Source organism: Oxyura jamaicensis, chromosome 1, assembly GCF_011077185.1.
Source record: "Oxyura jamaicensis isolate SHBP4307 breed ruddy duck chromosome 1, BPBGC_Ojam_1.0, whole genome shotgun sequence".
Classification (NCBI taxonomy): domain Eukaryota; kingdom Metazoa; phylum Chordata; class Aves; order Anseriformes; family Anatidae; genus Oxyura; species Oxyura jamaicensis.
In genome coordinates, this window is record NC_048893.1 from 34,551,870 (window position 1) to 34,574,543 (window position 22,674).

At 40.3% G+C, this 22,674-nt stretch overlaps 1 protein-coding gene across 7 annotated transcripts in view; it reads right to left on the reverse strand.

Annotated features, from left to right (window-relative positions):
* TAFA2 (TAFA chemokine like family member 2) overlaps window positions 1-6,872 on the reverse strand; it is a 198,946-nt gene extending 192,074 nt beyond the window's left edge. For 2 of the 7 annotated variants that reach the window (XR_004752688.1, XR_004752687.1), the window contains exon 1: window positions 6,083-6,872. The gene's annotated coding sequence lies outside the window, so the exon portion shown is untranslated. The remainder of the gene's footprint in view (window positions 1-6,082) is intronic. The other 5 variants (XM_035332550.1, XM_035332560.1, XR_004752689.1 and 2 more) reach the window with 4 other exon arrangements.
* Between the last annotated feature and the right edge of the window lie 15,802 nt (window positions 6,873-22,674).

A 22,674-nucleotide genomic window follows, 5' to 3' on the forward strand; every position in this document is an offset into this window, starting at 1 on the left:
AAGAAAAGAAAAGAAAAGAAAAGAAAAGAAAAGAAAAGAAAAGAAAAAAGCTAAATAAACACAGGTAACACAGTCCAGAGAGAGTATTCTTCTCCTGCTATGGCACAGAAACAGATCCTGTTTCTGCAGTTAAGCTTTAAACATGACCTCATTTCTTGCAGGAATACCATAGCCTGATATACTTTGTCAGAAAGTGATATTTTACTTCAGCGCCATGCCAGTTAACATCACATTTGAAGAATTACATGATTGTAATTGTAGTTTCTGATGCTATAATACAGGGTAGGTACTTGCAGCACCTTTCTGAAAATGACCTGCTGTTATACAGTCTCTGTTCTGAATATAACGGGATTGGATGTTTATAGAAGGTGTAGGGCTGACAATCCACCGAAACAAAGCTCAAGTCTTAAATTTATACCCAGAATACAGACACAAACATAGCCATTTCAGCAGCACCCCACCCACATGCCTTCAACATCGATCACTCCGAGCAGTTGGCAACATTTATTCAGGCTTGCTTCAGAAAAGTCTGCAAGCACATAATTAATTTGACTAGTCGCATTGAAGCTACACGCTTGCAGCTGAAATGCCTTGCTTGATCAGAGCTCGGTTTTTGCCTCGCTGTGCACACAGCAGGTGCACATCATCATTTTTGCCCATGGTGACTTTTGTGGCTTGGACAGTTGTACAGTAAAATCCAAACTAAGACTACTGACTCGTTTCAGATAAACCATGAAACAGGCTTCAGATGGTACTAACACTCATCCATTGCTGGAAAAGATCCAAATTTCAAAGACTGCTACATACAAACAGCACGGAAAAACATTTTTCCTGAGAGCTACCAAGCCATTGTGATGTACTTTGCATGTCATGAAGTCCATCAATACAGCAGCTAACAATGATTTATGGTTGAGCCTAGAACTCAGAAGGCCAAATGGATATCTTACACAGGAACAAAGACAAGTCTCAAATGAGAGTGAATCTAGCATGGGGTTTTAACCCAATGCTCACAGATCCCCCATTTGTGTGGCCTTGCATCAGAAGGCACCCAGCCTGCACATCAGAGGCTTTGGGACAGGTTCTCTCATACATGGTGTCATTTGGTGAGGGAGAAGTCATGGGGAGAGACTGTAACCAGGAAGAGTGCCCCGTATAAAGGTGCCCAGAGGATCATAAAAAGCTGCCTGGTGATCCAGGGGCAGCACTATATCCTCTGCCCCAACCCATGACACAACAAGTCAGGGACAAGCAGAGGGCCACACACCACACAGCTAACCAGTTTGTGGTGAGGTGGGCTGGAGGCCACCTCTGTCTTATCAATATGGGATGCACAAACTGCAGTGGGGGAGCATGAGGAAAAATCCAAAATGGAATCATCACTGCGAATGTGAGAGACTTGTCAGGTCTGTGCTCCTGTCTCCAAAGGAGCTGGTGTGAGACTGCATGTTACTGAGAGATTTATTTTAAAAAGCATTATATCATTCTTTTTAAAAAAGAAAAATAAAGCAAAAACAGAATGCTAGACAATTACAGTCTCATTCTAATAAGCCAGTCAAAGTATAGACTACTGCAATTACACCTCCATGCGTTTTGAAAAGGAAATTGCTTTATCGGATCAAGCCAATGGTCCATCTAGTCCCGTCCCTCATCTTCAATAGTGGCTGTTAATATTACAACAGAGGCAAGAAATTTTCCACACAGCAAGAGGACAGCATACTACCAAAAGTAAAAGTTTGGTTATTTGTTTCAAAAATGTTTCATACTAAGCAGCCCGTTTCTTAATCATTTTGTTATTTATACAACCAGATAGGTTTGTTGAGCCGTGCTCGTGCATTTATTAGCTTGCAACGTTTGCCAATCTAAGGCACCTTTTGCAGCCTTCAGCCTTCATTGAGATTCATGATTTAAGCATAGATTACCAAACAGCTAACAGTCTAAAAAAAAAAAAAAAAAAATGTGCTTTCATCTGTGTGCTTCCTTGTACTATGGCTCTCCCCCCGGCATTGTTAAAGGGATGCTTGCAGTAGAGCAGGATGTATGCAAGGCTGTCCTGGTGCCCTGAGACCTGTGCTCAGGTTTCCTATTACAAGATCAGCAAGATGTGAAGCGGGGTTACTCGAAAATGTAAGCCATTAACATAGTTCAGATTATGAGGTTTGATGAGCTTTAAACAACGAACAAGACCAACTTCCCAATTTTTACACATGCAATTATATACACGATTGCTTCTAAATCCATACAAAGCATTTTCTAGTGCTACATCAAGCAACAGCTACTGCTACAATGCTTTCTACAAATCAGTATTCCAACATAGCAGAACACAAGAAAAAGCTGAGAAAGCTTTTTTTTAGTGACTCTTTCCCATTTTATTTGAGTATGTACTGTCCTGCCACAACTAGTACTGTAAAGCACTGTCTTTATTTTTTCTCTCTTCTTTGAAAGTGTTTTTCAAAATACACTGCATGAAAGAAGCTCTATAAAAAATGCCTTGAACTGTTTATCTTAAAAATGTGACGCTTTTTCCAGTAGCAGTAGGAAAAGTACATTAGGTGGCCATTATTATTTTGTCTTCTCTTTTGATAAATAACTGACTCTGTATGGTAAATAAGAATGGCTGGCAAGGGTGTATAAAGAATCAAAGCACAGAAATCACTACCTTTCCAAGTTGTACCCAGAGCTAAAGGCAACAGCTCTGTAGCTGTCACCAGGAAAATGAATGACATTATTGTTGATGTTTCCACATTCATTCCTATGCCTGATGAGTTTTATAAATCTGACTTAGTTATGAGGAATGTTTTGAAGTATATATTGATGGCTCACAAAACTGAATAACTGGGCCAAATTCCCTGCTGAAACAGCTCCAACACTGCTCTTCTGTATTTAAAAACTATTTCAAATCCACTTACAATGGATTCTGTGAAGCTCAATACAGTATGTAAATGTTTTCTCACCCTAAAAAAAGTAAGTGAAATCCTTTTTTAAGGGCACACTTAAATTCAGTGATCTAAAGATAATGGAGCAAATCTCCAGCTGCTTTAAAATGTCAGAGCTTCAACTACTTAAATGGAGCAAGGGAAATCCACATCAGTTGAGGATGCCCCTCTTAACACATAAAGATTGTCATGAATGGGGACAGGTCAGTGTTGAGCTCTGCTGACATAGGAGGACCCTTCTGTTATATTCATCCAAACACAACTTTTGTCTCAATCCCTTTAAAATTCAGCATTTCAAAAGAAAAATGGAAAATGCATTTTCAAATGAAAAGCACTTGCTACCTGAATTATCTGGAGCTGTACTAGAAAATCAATGGGAGAAAGACAACAAATATGTCATTTGAATGAGATATTTAAATACAGATTGTAAATATGAGACTGAACATTAATTAATTAGATTTGTGGAGTCTTCGGTTGCTGTAGCCTTTGTATCATCATGCAGTCTTTGTTTACTTTCATTTATTTTCTTTGTTTGATGACGTTTGACTAATAAATACATTGATGAATTGCATCAGTAAATGCCATCCATATATCACAAAAATAGAATGTACTCAGTGTTTCTCGCACAGTGAGGCTAAAGGATTTGTTGTTGTTGTTGTTTGAACTTTCAGTACATAACAAAGGGAATACTACTGCTGTGCTGGATAAACTTCCTGATTTTTGTTTTAATTTTCAGTGAACAAACAGCTGCAGAATAATGTGACTTAATGAAGCATTTCTAATAAAATACTGCAGAAGTTAAAACAGGGACATAGAACTGCCTGCTCACTGATAGTTGTACTATTCAGAACAGTTTTTCAAGATGGTGATCAATTTTTTTTGTAGATGTACAGTATTAGGTAATGTGATTTTTCTGCTTTCCGAAGTCAGTGATTTCCTTTAACACGATAACTAGTTAGCATTTTTCTATTACTTATTTATAGTAAGTAAAAGGTATGATATAATTAATGCAATATATTGCTAATACACTATTTATGCCTTACACAGGTTGTAATACAGACAGCAATAAATTTAAGTGCAAAGAAGCTCAGATCTAAAAAATTCCATGGTATGTTTTGCTCATCAGAAACATATAGCCTGCATTTGTAAAGAGGCCCTTTATCAAGCCTGTCATCACCTGTGATGAAATTACAGAACTTCTTGGCTGCTACATGTTTTTCTGCTGTCACAATTCAGTGTAAAGTATTATTTTCTTTATGTAAATCTAGATGGGGTTCAATGAATCATCACTTTGCAAGTTGCCAGTAAAGCAATCTCCAGTACCCATCTGTAGACACATCTACTTACTTCCGCACAGAACTAGTTATTCATGTATTCCCCACCAGAATTCTCAAGTGCATCACAAGCACCTACACGAGATCTCTGCTCATAGGAAGAGACGGAGAAAAAGGTTACTTGGTCTCATATCTGGTATGATAAAAACACTGACACATTAGACGTCATTCTCTGATTAAAACCGTCTGACAGGAATCAAGATTTTATCTCAAAGTCACCCACTACCAGCAGCATATCTAGAATTAATACCACATTTTTTGAAAGCCCCCTTCTGTTCAGACAACATGTGGAAACACTGAATAGTAATCCTGATCTGTGATTAACTAATTGAGCCAAGCTTTCCACTAAAATTTTGGTACTTGGATAGTTTATATTTATAACAGTAGCAGTGCTGTAGTTTGGGGAATCGGGACTTTATGAAACCAAAAAACACATAGCTTTCAATATTGCCTCAGCACTATCAGCTCCCCAAAATATGTTTTTCATAATGAAATTTATATGAATTACTTTACTACTTTTAATTACACACAGAATAAATTAGAGACATCAATATGAAATGACTATGCAATTACTGTGAAAAAGTGTAACAGATGTAACCCTTGCAACCCCTGATAAAAACGCCTTAGTATGCTCTTTCCCAACTTCAGCTCAGCTGTATTCACAGTACCAGTGAACTGCTCATTTTTAGCGTGTACCTTATGCTACAGAAAATAATTTTAATTTATCAATTTGACATCACTTAGGTCAGCCCATAAAGCAGCTTTGAAGTGTTAAGCATATAGCAGGCTGAATGCTAATGTCTGAAACCACTTGGTAAGACAGAGAAACCAGATAACAATTATCATTTAGTCAATAGTCATTTAAATGTATCCAGTGTTGTGAGAAGACCCTAAGACCCCGAATGTTTTATGGGGCTTCCAGGGATAAGGGCTGAGTGTGTTTATTATTCAAATTGGCTGTTCTTCAGGAGTCAAAGCCCTGTTCCTTAAATACAGAGCTGGAGCCTGCTGGGGGGAGAGTGGTGGCAGTGAAGTGCTTCGTGCCTTAAAAAAATACTGACAATCTCCGAGCAAAAGCTGGAAGGAGACAACTGTAAGTACACATATAATTTCAAGTGCTTCAAGCAATGATTTTAACTCCTGGTAAGAATGAACCACACAGCAGGGACATGAATGGCAACTCCTAACCAGGCAGTGCAATCTATTGCTCTTTATCCTTTGCCAGATAACGGGGTGTCCGATCCTACAGTTCAAGGGAACAAAGTGGGTTATTTTAAAACTCACTCTTGCAAAGCTATAAATGGCTTCGAGCAAGAAAAGAGCTTTTTCACTGCAGAATACCGAACCTCCGGTGTATTTAGCAGGTAAATGAGTTCCCTGAAATGGAAAGAAAGCCACGCAGAGGGGCTGCATGCCCTACACACAAGTTGGGGAGCGCTACACACAGAAAGGGAGTCAAGAGCCATCTCTTGATCGCTCTTGTTTCAAAGGATTCTCAAGGCGACTCCACGCGCTTTTAACCCGTCTGGAGCCGTCCGACAAAGCGTCCGGTCTCCAAATCCCCGGGGGTGCAGCGAGTGAGCGCCCACCCTTCCCACACGAACAGCGGAGCTGACAGACCCCTGGGCTCCCCCAGTCCCCCGCGGCTGAGGTCCTTCGCCTGAATAAGAAGACCTCAAACGATGAGGAAAAAAATACATTAAAAAATAAATAAATAAATAAATAAATAAAATAAAACGCGGAAGAAGGGCGGCAGATGACCCCCTCAGCCGGCCTCCCGCAACTTTTCGTCCCCGCGGCTGTCGGTTCACCTACCTGCAGCCCCGCTCCGAGCTGGCAGCACCCCGCGAGCGGCCGCCTCCCGGCGAGGGGGAGCCCCGGCCTCACCGCCCCAGCATCGCCGGCGCCCGGGGGCATGGAGCGGCGCCGCGCCCGCCTCGGCTCCCCTTGGCTCGGCTCGGCTCGGCTCGGCACGGAGGGGAAAGGCAGGCAGGCAGGCGGCCGTCGGTGCCCGGCTGTCCCCCGGCTGTCGGGGAACGGAGCGGGAATCCGGCTGGGGGGATGCGGGAGGGAGGGCGAAGTGCGTGGGGAGGGAGGGGAGACTCGAAGTGGCTCGGAGTATTAAAAAAATAAATAAATAAATAAAACACGGAGAGGAGGAGGAGAATTAGGGGCTGGCTATGGGGCGAGGAAGTCCTGCAGCCCGGTGCGGCTCCGGCCCCTCCGCCAGCTGTGTGCGGTCCCAATTCAGCCCCGGCGGCGGAGGACGGGAGGAAAACCCGCGGCGTCCTGCAGCAATCCCTCCGTTACCGCGGCTCTGATTGGCCTGCCTTCCCCACACGGCTCTCCTTCCCCTCCTGCTGCCTCCTTCTCCCTCTTGGGAAAAGTAATTGGAGAGCCGGAGCTTCACCTTCAGCACCAGCAGCAGCAGCAGCAGCAGCAGCACCGCGCAGGGGCCGCCCAGCCGGGGGGCGGAGAGGGGAGCCCGCCCTGCTCCTGCTCCTGCTCCTTCCCCTTCTCCTTTCTCCGCTCGTCGCCCCCCTGCCGAGCCCACTTGGCGAGGGTCTGGCCGGGGAGCGGGGCTCCGGCCGCCTCCCGCCCGCCCCCACCGCTCGGCACGGCACGGCACGGCTTTCCCTCCCTCCCTCCTTCCTTTCCGCTGCCCACCCTTCCCTTGCTGGGCAGCGGGCGGGGGGCTGCCAAGTTTCGGCACACACACACGTGGGAGGCGGCGGGGAGAAGAGGGGCACCCCCGCACCACCCCCGGGACCCCCGCGACGGGGACGCGGGGACGGGACGGGCAGGGGTCCCCCGGCGGCTCCCCCGGAGCGCGGGGCAGGGGCCGCGGCGGCTGCAGCAGGGGCAGGGGCAGGGTAGGGGCAGGAGGGACGCGGCGGCGCCGGCAGCCAAAAGCTGGACTGTGTCTCCCTCCAGAGGGAGAAGGGAGGCACTCCCGGCAGCGGGGAAGCCCGCTTTCCCCCCGTGGTGCCTGCCGGGCTGGCTCCGTGCTGCCGGGCCTGGGGGTTGTAGGGGAATTTGTTAGGGGTCAGAGCCTGAAGGGCTCTTCTCCTCCTGCCCAAAGCCGGGAGGGCCCGGAAGTGGCTCGCCACGACTGCTGATGGATAGGGGGGAAATGGTGGTGGGTGAGGATAAGTGAAAGCGCAGCTTGCTCCTTTGTTGCAGCGTGGTTTGTGCCGTCTGAAGGGGATGCAGAGAAGTGGAGGGGAGGGGGCCAGAGATGGGCAGAAAGGGCCCTCAGTCACTCCAGGAATATCAAACAGAGGGCCAAGGTCTCGGTTATCTCTCAGAATGCTTGTCCATTCCTAGGTTAAAATGGGAATTAATGCATGTTGGATTAAGAAGTACTGATATACTTAATCATTCGTTATCTTTATACATATTTTTATTTGTATGAGCTAGTATAACAGCATATTTTCAGAAAAGAAGCCTTTGCTGAGCTTTTAGCTGTCATCCATGTATGATGCTGATGGTCAACCCTGAGAAATGGAAGAGGGAAGTGAAACACTCTCTTCATTGTTATTCTTCACGCTAGAGTTTTTCTGTGTGAGTAAAGATCTGCAGAATGTTTGATTTTTTTTCAGAACAAATACAGACCTAAAGGTCCATGCAATCAGAAAGAAAAGGCAAAATAAAGAAAGAATAAGGATGTTGACAACTTGGCACACAAGTAGGACAAAATGCTAAGAGGCTGGTACGGGAAAGGGCAAGTTGGAGTAGCCTGGTGTGTGGTTGTCACAAACACTGTTGCAGCAGGCACTGCAGTACACATTCCTGGGTGCGAACTGGAGCCAAATTAAAAGGATGTTTGGTTATAAAGACAAATGTGGTCTTACCTCATTCACTGGAAGCTGATACACTAGCATCACACTTTCCCTAGCTGGTAACTGTGTTTCTGCTTTCACAAGCAGCTAGAACAATGCAGCAGGAACTGAAACAACCAGAGCTGTGATCAGCAGTATGTTGAGGTAGACCAAAACTAATGTGAATCCCCTGGGGCTGAAAGCTCCCACCCCCAGTGCAAAATAACTGGGGACAGGATTCTGAATACATACTAGAATGGGTAGCCTTTTCTGTTGCATGGCTAAGAGTAGGACCACAAATACTGTTACTGGATTAAAAGTAGCCCAAGTACACCAAAAATGCAACTACAGCAGCTAAAATGCAACTACAGCAGCTACTGCACTTCAGACATAGATAACACCTTGTAATTATAGGAGCACATAGACCTATATTAGCTGCATGTATCATTACCCTGACTGTGTATGGTGAGACCAGAGAATACTCAGTAGTTTCATACTGCTGCCCTGCAGTTACAAGAATTAGGCAAACACATCTAAGACACAGAACTATTATAACCTAGTTAAACAATACCAAGAAGTCTCATGCAAACAACAGAAGAAAAACAGTATACAAAGTAATGGATAAGTGATAACTTGTCCTGGAAAACGTAATCATTCTCTACAGTGTGATGCTGCTGCACATGAGCAGTTGTTCTAGATCCCTTTGCCTGACACATGGAATTCTGAACACGTGCACAGTACTGAGGCATGGGTTGCGTGACACCGTGCAGGAAGATGTGCTTTCAGGAAGCTTTTCCATGTACTTTCATACTAAGTCCAACACTCCTGGGAAAAACTGAAATGATCCATTACACCTAGGCAGTACAGCTGGTTTTACAGATGCTTACTTAGTAAGTCTGACTCATCTCCAAAAGTGCATTTGTGCATGCTGTACATACACGGTATGATAAATTTACCATTTTCTGGAAATACCAGATAGGCTGTCTTCGTCCTACACGGCCTGTATTTATATCTTTCTGACTGGAAAATCCCCAACAGAATGCTGTGGCCCTAGAACGCAGCCCAGTTACAAAACACAGTCATTATATGAATGTCCTCTCTCTCTTTCCTCAGTTTGTTTAGTTTTTGAGGTAGTGTCACTACCTCTTACTTTTCATCACTTTGCAGGGCTCTTCTACACACTGAAAGAAAAGCATAAAACATAAAAATGGGCATTGGCACTCACAACAGGTGCAGTATTAGGAACAACTTTAGCATTTCCATTTCAAGTTGAACATCAGAGCATAAAAAGCAGGGAAATAAACATTTGTTTCAGAATAGTTGTATATACATTGATCTAGTATATTTTTATATGCTGATTTTACCTAGGGGCAGACTTGTTTCTGAGCTTCTAAGCAGTGGGAAAGAAAATGTATATGTTGGTAGACACATGTAGATTTGGCCTCTAAGAACTGGTAAGTTCAATAATGTCTACCCACAAGTTTTATTCTTTATCTTCACCATGAGATCCTTCCCCTCCCACCATGCTAGTAATTTATATGAATTAAAAGTGCCACCAATGGCACTGCTTTTTAGATTAGTAGTTAGGTTCTCAGTTTCTCATTTTGTTCATAAAAAAAAATAAAATAAAATAAAATAAAAAAAGTTTTTTGCTTGGGCCTACCATTGAGTTATAGGTAGTACAATAAGTAGGGACACCTCAGGCTCTAAGACTGATGGTCAGCATCAGATGTCCTCTTCTGATCCCTCTTGAGTTTCAGTGCTGCCCTCCAGTGTATTTGAATGCTCCCCCCGCTTTGGTGTCACCTGCTGGGAGTGTTTCCACTCTGCCCTGCAGGTTGTCTGTGAGGACTTTAAGCAGATCGACTCTGGCATTGAACACCGAGAAATGCCACCAGTGAGTAGCCACTGTTCATTAAACCTGGTGCTTCAACCAAATTGCACCCACGTTATAAGATATCCAGTACATATCTGCCCAATTTGGCTGCAAGGATGTTATGGTAGACCATGTCAAAAGCCTCCACAGAGTAAAGACAAACAGACACTGCGGTCCTCACAGCCAGTCCCTTCATTGTAGATTTTCCTTGTTAAATGTATATTGACTATTCCAAATCACCTTCCTGTCCTTCATGTGTGTGGAAATGGCTTCCAGGAGAATTTTCTCCATCACCTGCCCAGGGACTGACCTGTAGTTCCCCATATCCTCCTTGCCCTCTTGAAAATGGGCACATTTGCCATTTTGCAGTCATTTGGGGCCTTCCCCGTCACCATGATGACAGATGATAGGTAGTGGTCTCACAGTGGTATCAGCCACTTGGATGCACCCAGTGCACGTGGATGCACCTGGTCCCACAGAGTAAAGTGCATTTTGCTAAAGAGGGCCCAATTCATGCTATGCTCCCCCAAACTCATCCTCAAAACAGAGTTAAACAAAGATTAAGAAATCCTGGGGTGAATGCTGTTTGTCTGACATGCTGCATGGAATATGATGCAAATGGATCTTTCTTCTTACACTATTTAATCAAAAAGAGCAAAATCCCTCAGGCTGTAAGTACTGTAGCTATTTCAAAACAGGGATGCTTCCTTCTAATACTTTGTAAAGCACCTAAGCTCCCTAAAGGGGAAAGATTTAAAAACTTTCACTCCTCATTTCTCATTTGCTACATCTTGACAAGTCACCACCGAGCTTTTCTTTTTTAGGCCTTTTATATATCATCATAAGGCACCTTACTTTCTCCATGTGTTAGAGACCCTGTGCTGCCAGCTGCAGCTTTTGAGTCTTGCTCTGGGTGTGGCACATACCAAAAAGCTGAAAATATTTTGTGTAGCGGCTCCAAAACTTTTCTGAATCTATGTAATCCATATGAAAAAAAAAATCAGATCAAAAGTAAGACAACATTTTTGGAAATAGACCTACATTTTCTGTTGAACCTACCACTTGCTTAATTACTTTATGTATTCAGTAAGCAATGTGTCTGTGTTTTATTACACCAAAAGGAATGGTGCATGGCTCTTGGGATGGCTACAAGGCCACCTGTATTGCACAGCAAAGGTGTAAATGCCAAGAACATTAAATGTAGTGCTGGTTGCCTATTAGAGCTAGAGTACTACGCATGAGCTTTGGAAAAGCCCAAAATTACACTGAGAAAGAAATTGTGAGTCATTTTTCCTTTTTTTTTTAAAAAAAAAAAAAAAAAAAAAAAAAAAAAAAAAAAACTATTCCTCCTCCTACATCTGTGGAACTCAGCAGGAAATAGAAACAAATATTAAATCAGGCATCTGAAGAAATAAATTGGGGCAGGGGGGAGGGAAGAGGAAAATGTTCATACAACATACACATCTGGCCTGTAGTTGGGTTAGAATATAAGTACTCATTCATTGCCCTTATATGCATTTGTCTTAATCTGATACAATATGGAAGTTCCCATTTTACTGTGTATCAAACAGCATGAGCCCTTACAGCCATGCTTACAAAGAATGTTTTACCCCTGGTTAAACATATGTTAACTTTATTTCAATTTTGTATTAAAGATTGCATTACAGACAAAATGGGGAGGGGGGAGGGGGGGAAGGGGGGTAAGGCAATTTTTTAATTTAAAATTTTGCACAAGAGTGATGGGCAGGCCTCCTTACCTAATGAGATTTTTGTGTCATTTTAGAACAAATATAATTATTTCTAAAATTGATATCTTGAATTATTTTCATGAATTATGTTTACATAATTAAATTATATTAAAGAAAAGGAAACCTTGTGAAAACAGAACATAAAGCAGACAACGAGTAGGAAAGATAAGTAAGGATCAGTTTGATTTTACAAAATGAATCATAATAAGGTTTTTCTGAAACCTCTTTACTGGGGGCAACATACGTTGGCAGATTTGAGAACTCATCTACAAGAAGAATTAAACTTCACTGTAGAGATTCATAGTGCCATTTATTATCTCATGATATAGCATTTTCTAATCTGTGTGGTCTCATTTAAAAACAGGCATCACAAATTCTGGTAAAAAGGTGTCAAAGCTTATTAGCACAGTAACTCAGTTCCCTCATGATGGGAGATAAATAAGGGGTCTGTCAGATGTGTTGTTTGCAAAAAAAAAAAAAAAAAATAGTCGTCATGAACTTACCTGGGTTATTTTTTCTAGAGAAATAATGCTGTCTGTTTTATGGTTACAACACAGTCTTTCCAATAATATCATACAAAGTTCAGTAAGGAAATTTAGTGAAGGATACAGTGCATGAAATAGGAATAAGTTGTTCTGTCCCAGTATTTCTTTCTGATTTAAAGTTTTTCTTACTCTGAATTTTAAACACCTATATTTTAATAAGGAAAGGAAAATTACATTCAGGAATGTGCTAGGCTTGTGTATGTGCATTAAAAAACATTAAAAGATGCCTTAAAGGTTATTATAGACTTTGCATTTTATGGTGTTTTAATAGTAAGGCAAAAAGAGTGTATTTTGGTATCATTTTTCTGAATCCTGAGTACAAGCAAAAGTAGATCTTCTGAGAGTGAAGAGCAGAAGTACTATTTTTTAGAATATTATCTACTGAATTCATTCCAAAACAGTATGTAACTTGGGGGGAAGAAACCAACACAAGAGCAGACAATTATAATTTTTAAATGTTCTGAATTGCAGATTTTTAAGACATTTTCAAAACCAGAACCATTAAAAGAAAGCACTTTTTTAAGGGGAAGGAGGGGAGGAATTAAAGAATCTTTCTGCTTGGCTGAGGACAAGCAGCTATTAATTCAGCATGAAAAAAAATGGCTCTGATTAATGAAGAATCAAAAAAAAAATCAGCTCCATATATATAAAAAGTTACATTTTTCTACTTAGAGTAGCTATACTTTTCAATGAGATTACTAACGTGTAGCTAGCGGATTGCATAGTAAACAGCCTGAATATAAGGCATCTCTCTTTGTATAAATATGAAAGCAAGCTGGATGTACCTAGAGAGGATTACTGCCACTTAGATCTCAGGATACGCAGAGCTAGGAAGTCCTGTGCAGAATGAACTCTGCTTTCCTCCTTCATCAAATACATGGTAGGAAATGCTAAAGGATGTGTGGCTTTGAGTTTTTTTCTGCTTTTGTGGCTCTTATTGTCTGATTCCTTTGAAGGGAGTAAATTTGTGCTCAGCAGTCCTTCCGATTAACCTTGCTTTATTCACAGCTACATGATGGCAGTGCTGCAATGCCTCGATACACAGCCTCCCTCTGGTGTTACAAACAAGTCCATACTCACCTGGCTGAGGTGTAATTAATACCTGGTTACCCACGTTAAAAAGCCACAGGTAGGTGGACAGAAATGTCCCCACTTGACTCCCTGGGCCATGTGTGCCCCTGCCTGGGGCAATCTACCGAAATGCTCGCCCTGCGGGATCAGCTGCTGGAGGGCTCCACCACCTGCAGGATGGCCTCACGTAGCACAATATCAGCTCAAATTCCCATTTCTTTCTCACCTGTGGGGCACGGTAAACATGAGACTAAATCTCCTGGTTTGATCTTGACTGAGGGTAACACTTATTTTCTGAAATCCATCCCAAGAACAATGTAAGGATGGTGAGTAATAATTGCTGGAGCCCTAGTCCTGGGGGATGTATCTTGCATGGTCATGAGAATCATTTTGACATTATCATTCTGACCAATGCTTAACCACTTGTGTTAGTCTTCTAAAATATAGCTTAGGACCAATCCTTTCAGTGTGTCCTTTGCAGGCCAGATATTCAGTATTCACAAAAATCAGAATTATTTTTTTTTCTAGTGCTCCAGGGCACGGACACACATAGCAAGCAGCTGCAGTGACAGGGAGGTATGCTGGGATTTGGCACCTGGAAACAGACTCAGTGCTCGGGGCTCAGCGTGGAAAAAAAACTTGTTTTCCAGAGCATTTCAAAGGTGTCTTGGACAGAGAAGCGCAGAAGGCACAGCCTAGGAGGCACACCCCACTACTGCTAGTGAGACAAACCCACTGCGGAAATCTTTGTTTTCCTCCCACTTTAAGCTCCATGGTTTAAAGATCTGCCCTGCCCTGCCTTATTCCAGAATTACCTTGTTATCCACGAGTGCCCTGGTTTTCACTGGCGTTAAGCTCCCACAAATGTCAGAGAACCACATGGGGGAGGGGGGTGGGGGGGACGACACAGGGACACGACACGGGGACACGCCTGAAAAAAATGGGCAAGTACGGTAATTGAGAGATTTTGCCGCTAGATGTCAGCAGGCAGAGCACAGACCCGACACTACCTTAGGAAATCTTGGAAAAGGATGTTTCAGTTCTCCTTCCCCTTCCTTCCCCCTTCCTCCTCTCCTAGAACATATATTCATATACACATAGGAAGAAAATCACCCAGGGAATACTTCTTTTTGTTTTATTTTTTTTTCATTGTAACCTTACACAGACAAAAAACAGAATATCTAATACCCAGTTATGCTTGAAAGAAAGGGCAAAGAAAAGAGTTGTCTAAAATTTGCAGTGGCTAAACAAACTGTACAATAACAAGTTCTGTGAGCTCTGGAGTTAATGAAGACTCATTTCCTATGTATCTTATTCTATGGTTAATTGAAGCTTTTCCTATGCTGGGGAACTTTGAATTTTCTTTTTTTCTGTGGGATGATCCCAAGGAGCAGCTCTTCAAAGATGCATTTGTGGCCTTTCTCTCTTCTTTCCAAGCATCTTTTCTTATTGTAACTGGATAGCTTTAAGACTGCTGCCCATCTTTCAGATTTTTTTTGGTATCAAGTGTGGTTCCAAAACGTGAAAACTTTGCTTCCGTAGGAAACCTAGCAAAAGAAAATGCAGGTTGCTTAATCTATTACACATTCAGATTTACGAGGCCATTTATTTTATACTATAACTTTGCTGAAATTACTTAACACCTAAACTTGCACTGTCAATTTAAGTGTTCCACTAAATTTTCTGAAGATTCTTAATTTTTCTACCGAATTATGAATTTATGGAATGTGCCTGAATTGACCATTTAGTCTTTGCTAATGAAACCCTAGTTCCTATAACTGCATACTAGTGGGTTACCTCTCCTCCCTTTTTTCTGCCTTCTTTAAAAAAATAAAAGTAAAAAAATAAAAAAGCAGATAGCATGAAATACAATTGTTTACATCAAGTTTTGACATTCTTCCAGTGCAGTGAAACAGGCAGCACTGATAACAGTGAGAGAAGAGCAGATTGGCCTCCTCTGTGTGCTTTAACTCCAGCTAAACTCCAGAATTTCTACAATTATTCCAGAGAGAATAAGATTAAATGCTCAGCACTTTTCTCTTACTTCAAGCTTCTGCTTAATGCAGCTCTTTTTGATTGTATGTATTTTTCTATGTTAAATTAATGATCTTTGCTTTATTATCCCATCACATTTTAATCTTTGATTAGTCTAGCTCTTAAAATGTACATAAAAAGTTTGATTTTATTAGCTATTATTTAAATGATCACCTTAAATTAATCCCTTTGTAGTGTGAAGCTGTTTTTGTTGCATTAAAATGGTTGCTTATCCTTCCTGACCTGAGATTATATGGCATCATAAAAATTTAGCAACAGATTTTAAAAATTAAAGGGAAATTTTATGAAGCCATGCAGACTCATTTATACTAGTCTATAATAATGATTCCTTCTGAGCTATTTTTACAGAAAGAGGTCAATGTTATGAAAACTTAGAAGGTAAGGTTTTAACATGACTGACATTTTAAACAAATTTCAGCAATTTCATGTTAAAATATCATTCTAAGCAAATAGATCCAGAGCCATTTCTATGTCTGGTAACACAACTACACAATTAGTAAATCTGTTGTGGGAGTCATACCCAGCAAAACTTCTAAATGCTGTACCTGGAAAATGCATATGTGGATAAGCATGAGCCAAATTTACTCCTTTTGTAAACAAGTTTGAGAAATGATGATGACCCTTGTTCAGAAGCAAAGTCCATACACCTTATTGATTTCCTGGGGTTAGATTTGCCTGGTTTGGGGGTTTTGTGTGTTTTTGTTGCTGTTTTTTTTTTTTTTTTTTTTTACCTCCGGGGGGGGGGGGGGGGTTGTTTGTTTTTAATAGCATAATAACACCATAATATACTCTCTCCACATTGGAATAGCATATGCTTGCTCAGAACACCTCCACTCTGTCACTTCTATTTCATCCCAAGCTCCCTCTGTCACGGTAAGCTTGTTCTCCCTTTTAACCCTTCTCCTTTATTGTCAGTACTGCAGGTACTGTGGGGTAAGGGCAACTTTCATCCTAGCGTTCATTGATGTCTGCCTTTCTTCCAGGATAATCCAGTGCTCTCATTACATGATGCACATCTTTGGAGGTCAATGGATTCACTCACTAAATGGAGACATCTGAATTCAATCATAAATGCTGACAGAGTTTATGAATTTTTAATTTTTAATGCCATAATTTAACATGAGACAATATTTTTTAAGTACTTACACAAGTCTCCATATGCACACCCTGCTCATTCTAAAGAAAAGTCAAACTAATTCATTCACATTTTCCCAACACATTAAAAGCATCTTCCCCACCTGCCCTGTTACCACCCCTCAAACAGGTAAACAAGTAGACAAGAAGTGGTGGAAATAGATTTTCCAACACAAACTGAAACTAAACATTCTTGGGTTGTCACAGATCAGGAGGGAACAATAAATGGGCAACCAAGATGGTTTTGCTCACATAAGAGTGACAAGCTACATTTTGTCCTCCAGTCCAAACTGATGGAAAGCATACAAGTATAGTGGTTTTTCAATGTGTAAAAACCCTGACCTTAGGATGATCTCTTGAACACAAACAACAATGAACTGTACCAAGAAAATGACTGCAATTCAGGAGGCTGTTGGATCCTCCTGAATCTAACTGATGTTTGTATGTTTGCCCTGGGCAAGCCACAGTGGACCATGTTCCAGTATTCCTGTTCGAAGCAATAAAATATGCAGATAGCTGTGAAGATCTGCATATCTTGCCATCTTTTTGGAAACAGTAATGCTACACAGGATCTTACCAAAAGTGCCAGGCTGCAGAAGTCTGGATGACAAAAGTGGAACACACCTTCAATTCAGACAAGAAACCAATGCCTCATCTTCAGTTCAGTTGCATCTAGCTTCAGTAGTACCTGCTTGCATTTTATATTCTCCTAGATATTCACACAGATGACCACAAATAGAAGGCTGGGGGGAGTTTCTGTAGGGCCCACAAACTTAATACACTGAAAATGTTCACCTTTAGGGAAAAAAAAAAAATGTTTTATGTATTTATTTGAAGATCCTTATAAATTTGAAATGAATGAACTTAATTTTACAGTGTCAGTCAATGAGCCTTTTTATTACATTATAGGTTGAAGGTCATTCCAAATGTCACCAGTAAAATAATTACATCTCTGTCTGAACAAGGTATATGAGTCTGACCTACACTGACTGACCATCTCCTGAAGTACTTCATGCTTCTTTTTTCAAGGAAAGTCCTGCATAACTTACAGCATTTACATTTAACTCCCAAATAAGGAAGAGCATATCTATATTTCCATTGCTAATGTGTCCTATTTTTCAATAATTTGTTTTTATTTTAGTGTCAGCTAGCAAAAAGGCAAGACTGAAACAGATTTTCACTGTCAGAAGCAGACAGCAGCAGCAGAATATGCTTTGACCCAAGTGCAAGGTTAAGGTGTAGATTGGGGTTAAAGCAGACAAATCACTGAGATACCTAGAGCGCTAGGTATCTAAACACTTGTTATGATATATATCAAGAATTCTAGCTAAGCACATTCTCAAAACCAGATTTTCCCATTCCCACCACCACCCCATAAATCCTCAAGCCCATGTCTTGGGACTGCTTTCTATCCTAGATTGGCTGTTTGAGTTGTAGGAAATACCGGAGATTTAGTTTTTTTCTAAGAACATTGCAGCAATTTGAGCCCAGACCACCATTAGCCACACAAAAAGAAATGAGTCAGGGGATTTTTTATAGGTCTGCTGCTCAGTGTAGGTATAGCTGCAGCAGATGAGTACCACAACACCCATTCTCACTCTTACAGCTGGATTTCCTCTACTAAATCTACTGTGTGGGCACAGCAAATGTTCCTGGATGTCTAAACCCCTAGACATTCATCATTTTGCAACTCTGCAATTGGGAAGTGACATGGCTAATGATATCCCTGCAGCCAGAAAGCTATTGAGAGGCTTATTTTAGGTCTAAACCCCAGACATCCAAAGCTGAAGGAGCCTGCCAAGCCTTCAGTGCTGAACCTGACATGTTTGTAAACCACTTTTCCCCTCCAGTTCTTTACATGCAGAACCCAGTTCAGATGCAGTCCTAGAGTCTAGGAGGCACATTCCCCAGCAGTGAGCTAATGTCCAGGGCTCTCCCTTACTACCTGACCAGGAACACTTCTTGCATAACCCTGTATGCCCTAATATGATTCTCTGTGTAAACCTCATCCATCATCCAGTGAGACTCCTGTCATACAGCCAGCTTCAGGAATATCTGGATTTCAGTAGATAGCAAGGTCTGCACACCACCATACAAATCTCTTTCACCCATAAAGCCAACACTTATCCCCTGCAGTACCTGGCTGGGAGGCCAGAACAAGCCCCCAGCAGACAAGCAGAGAGCACTGTGCCCATAATCAGTGCACCTCCCTGGGAGGAAGGCGGTATAAATTCAAGTCCCATCCATATTGGGGCAGGATGGGGAATTAAAAGGAACTTTAATATTGGAGGTAAATGTCCTAGTTATTGTACAAGCTGTCTGTCTTATTCTCCCTTGTATTTATTTACTTTTTTGAAAAAAAAAAAAAAAAAAAAAACCTGCCTACAAAGATGATCTGGTTTAAACAAGTGCATAATTCTAGGAGTATGTTCACAGCATAGGATTCTTAGGAAAGAAAACTTGAAATGGTTGCGTGTAATTTCTTATGTTTAATTCAAGATTATCTTAGGTGCTTCCCAAACCATGGGTTTCTAATGCCCCTTTTCTTGGGTGCCAATTCTTCACAGGTATTTTTAAGAGGTCCAGGACCTGACCTTGATGTTAAATCTATGCACTGTACCTTGGGATTCCCATATTCTCCCCCCCAAAAATAACCTCTAATACCTTTACATTTCACTTTTTCAGTAACTGTACACTTATAACTGCATGTTATGAATACGGGAATGAAACAGCACCTTGAACATTTTCAATATTTCAGTTAAAATGCTTTTCAATTTACAAAGATGGAAGGCTATAATGCTGGGGAAGAAAAAAAAATGATAAATGGATTGGAATTATTTTTCAACACATTTAATTAATTTGCCAATTAACTTGATTCTTCTACACAGGCAGTGGGTAAATGTCCTTTTCCAGACACAGCCAACCCTGCAGAAAAGGCTGCACTCTCTCTGTTGGAGCCCCTGTGTTTGATTTGATAGTAGATGCATGCAATCTCTCTCCAGCTCTTTTCATAATTTGAGGGTTGAAAATATTTCTTGAGAAATAATAGAGGTCAAAAAACTTATTATGAACATTATTATTTAATAATTTTATTTCCTGGTGGATTATTATACAAAAAAAAAAAAAAAGTCAAAAATTGTGGGTATTATGTTGGAAGTTCACCTGGTAGCTATTAAAGTCAACTAAACTATGAAAGTGTGCAAATTCATTTGTTTTCTAGACTGCACAGGATAGTCTGTAACTTAAGCTTAACTTTTGTGCTTTCTAACATGTCTGTGTGAGGTACCTTTCACTCTTCTTCTCTATAATTTTTATTTCTAACAGAAGAGATAAATAGTTATTTTTAAATTAGGAGTTTTGACCTGAATTTATCAGTCAGCTGCTTAATGTCACTGTTTCCTTTATCCTTCAGAAATAACTTTTTTTTCAAATTTAAATCACCCTTGCCCAGAAACAGCTTCCGAGCTGATATATATGCCAATCAGTTTCTAGTTTTGCCAAAGTTGATGATAAATGGACATTAATATAGCTTTCATCCCTCATAAAATCAAAAGCACTGCAATCCTCAACAAATAATCCTAGTGTAAAACACAATTACCTAAGGCAGTTTTTGTGTTTGTTTGTTGTTTTTTGTTTGTTTTAATTGTTAATTATTTAATGTGAAGCCACCATTTCAGTCTTCATGTCAATAGGATTTTTCTCTGAATACAACACTTCATCCTGGGTGCTTAGTTGTTCAAAGATAGGAAAGAGGAGATATTTCATTCTATTGAGAGGACAATTAATGATTAATAGGTAAATAATACAGGGGTCTCGATTTTTTAAATAAACAATGATTTTATGTTAGAAAGAGTACAAGCCATTTAGATCTCAAAATTCAGAAGCCACATGAAGGAAGACAGACCTCACCAAGCTTAGCTGCCTAACAACTCATTCTCTAGATTCTATTTATAAACAAATGGAATACACCTCCAGACAGCAATTTATCTCACCTTAACACAGAAGGGATGAGTCATCCTTTAGAAGAGGCCATCTCTAATTGACTTTATTGACTAATGAAGGACCATATCCAACAAGCTAAGACTAGACACCAACCTTTAGGTATTAAACTCAGATCAGCTGAGTCTTATACATGGTGAACTTAGAAAAAAATATTTTTTCATACTAATACATAGAGGTGGGGGAGAAGGTTTTTTTTGTTTGTTTGTTTTTAAATAGTATGTCCATTTTCATTCATGCCTTTTCTTTCATGGCCTTAAGCCAGTCCATTTGCAATATGTGCCACAGTTTGTCACAATATACCTCATTTTTCCATCAGTTATCAAACTTTCACCCTAAATCAGTAATAGGTACTTGCATTGGACCATTTTCACGTGACTTGCTCTACATCACATGAACCCATTTTACACACAGGATATATTTTCATTGGTACCTGAAACTACATGTCATTCTTTTTCTTTTTAAAATGATTTTCCACTTCCGTTGAAGATCAAACATAGCAATATTAAATTTCTTCTCTTAGAATGTATTATGTTATGTTCAGCAGATATCAAATCACATCTGGAAGTGTAATTTACATGTGTGGGAAGAGAATAGACCAATATATAACAAAACACAATGTTACCAATCAAACAAATAATTTAAGGCCAACACACACAACATAAGAAATCTTTACAAAATTATGAACAATTTAAAATCTTAACATCTCCATCATCGGTTATGTAAAAAAAAAATGTGGATGGCCTCCTGAGATTAAAGTCCAATTGTGGTCAAGACTATTCACAAGGTAAGAGAAAGCCCTTGTACCCAACAAACAAGTAATGTCCACAAAAACAGGGAACATAAAGGTAAGAAAGGGGAAGAAAACCATAGAATAGATCAGTGGTCCATCTAACAGAAACCAACCTCCCTTCCCAGTCCTTAGTTAATCTGACCATAGTTCAACCTTCAAACAGTTCACAAAGGTATCTTGCAACCACTTGAAGTAAGCAATACTCTGCACAAAAAATAAAATAAAATAAAATAAAATAAAATAAAATAAAATAAAATAAAATAGCAGCCTATCTATACCTACATCTACATCTACAACTACATCTACATCTGTCTCTGTGTCTGTGTCCATGTTTAGGTTTAAATTGTATCAATATCTGCATCTGTATCAGTAACTTTCTATAGATACCATCATGTTGTTAAGCTTCACTGAGCTCCTGCATCAGAAAAGTTATCCAAGCTTGTCCAAGGTCACACAGAAATGGCATCATAATTTAAATCAAAGCTCAATGAGTGTTCCAGGAGTGCTGAAGTCATATGTGAATTAGTATCATTTGTAACTTAAAAAGGAAGAGGGGAAAAAAAGAAAAGGCCAGAAAAAGCCACTAGCATAGACACACTTATTTAAGTATAAACTTTGAAATTGCCAGTAATTTATACTAAAGAATTCAATGAAAAAATAAAAGCCATGATGTTCATTGGTTGTTTTAAGAGTTTACATCTTTTTTTGCGTGTGTTAGTCTGGTGCTTTCTTTCCTTACTAAAACATAGCTTTTGGTAATACTAGAGAAAGTTTGTTTGTTTGTTTGTTTGTTTTAATCCAGATACTTTCATATATCCAAGCCCCTATATATTTTATTTGTAACGTAAAACACTTAACTAAAGCACACATGCCATTAAAGAAAAGACTGAAAATGGAATTGACAACACAGTTTTAAAAGTCTTAAGAATATTTTATATCTAGAGTGGTTAACATATTGGCGTTGTTGTGCTTTCTGCCTCATCTCAAGTACTGAAAAGATACTGCACTTGTTCCCATGCACAAACACAAAGAATAAGACCTGCTACACATACAAGTATGTTCCCTTAGGTGTTGTTTGTATCACCCACTGAAAATACCTCTCCTAACTCATCCATCTTTTCCAGGAGAGGTGACAGAAGCATCCTTTCTCTCTCCACCATGTAGGATGAGGATGACACTTCTTTCCTCTTAGCTCAGCTGAAAATAAAAAATAGCCAGTAAGAAAACCCACTGGGGCTGCTAGAAGGAGTTTACACACATGTTAAGGCATAGACATCACAAAAGTCATCAAGGAAAGGATTTCTTTATCCCTTATATTTTGTCCTTTTTATTACAATGCTTACTACTTAAATCTGTTAAACATGT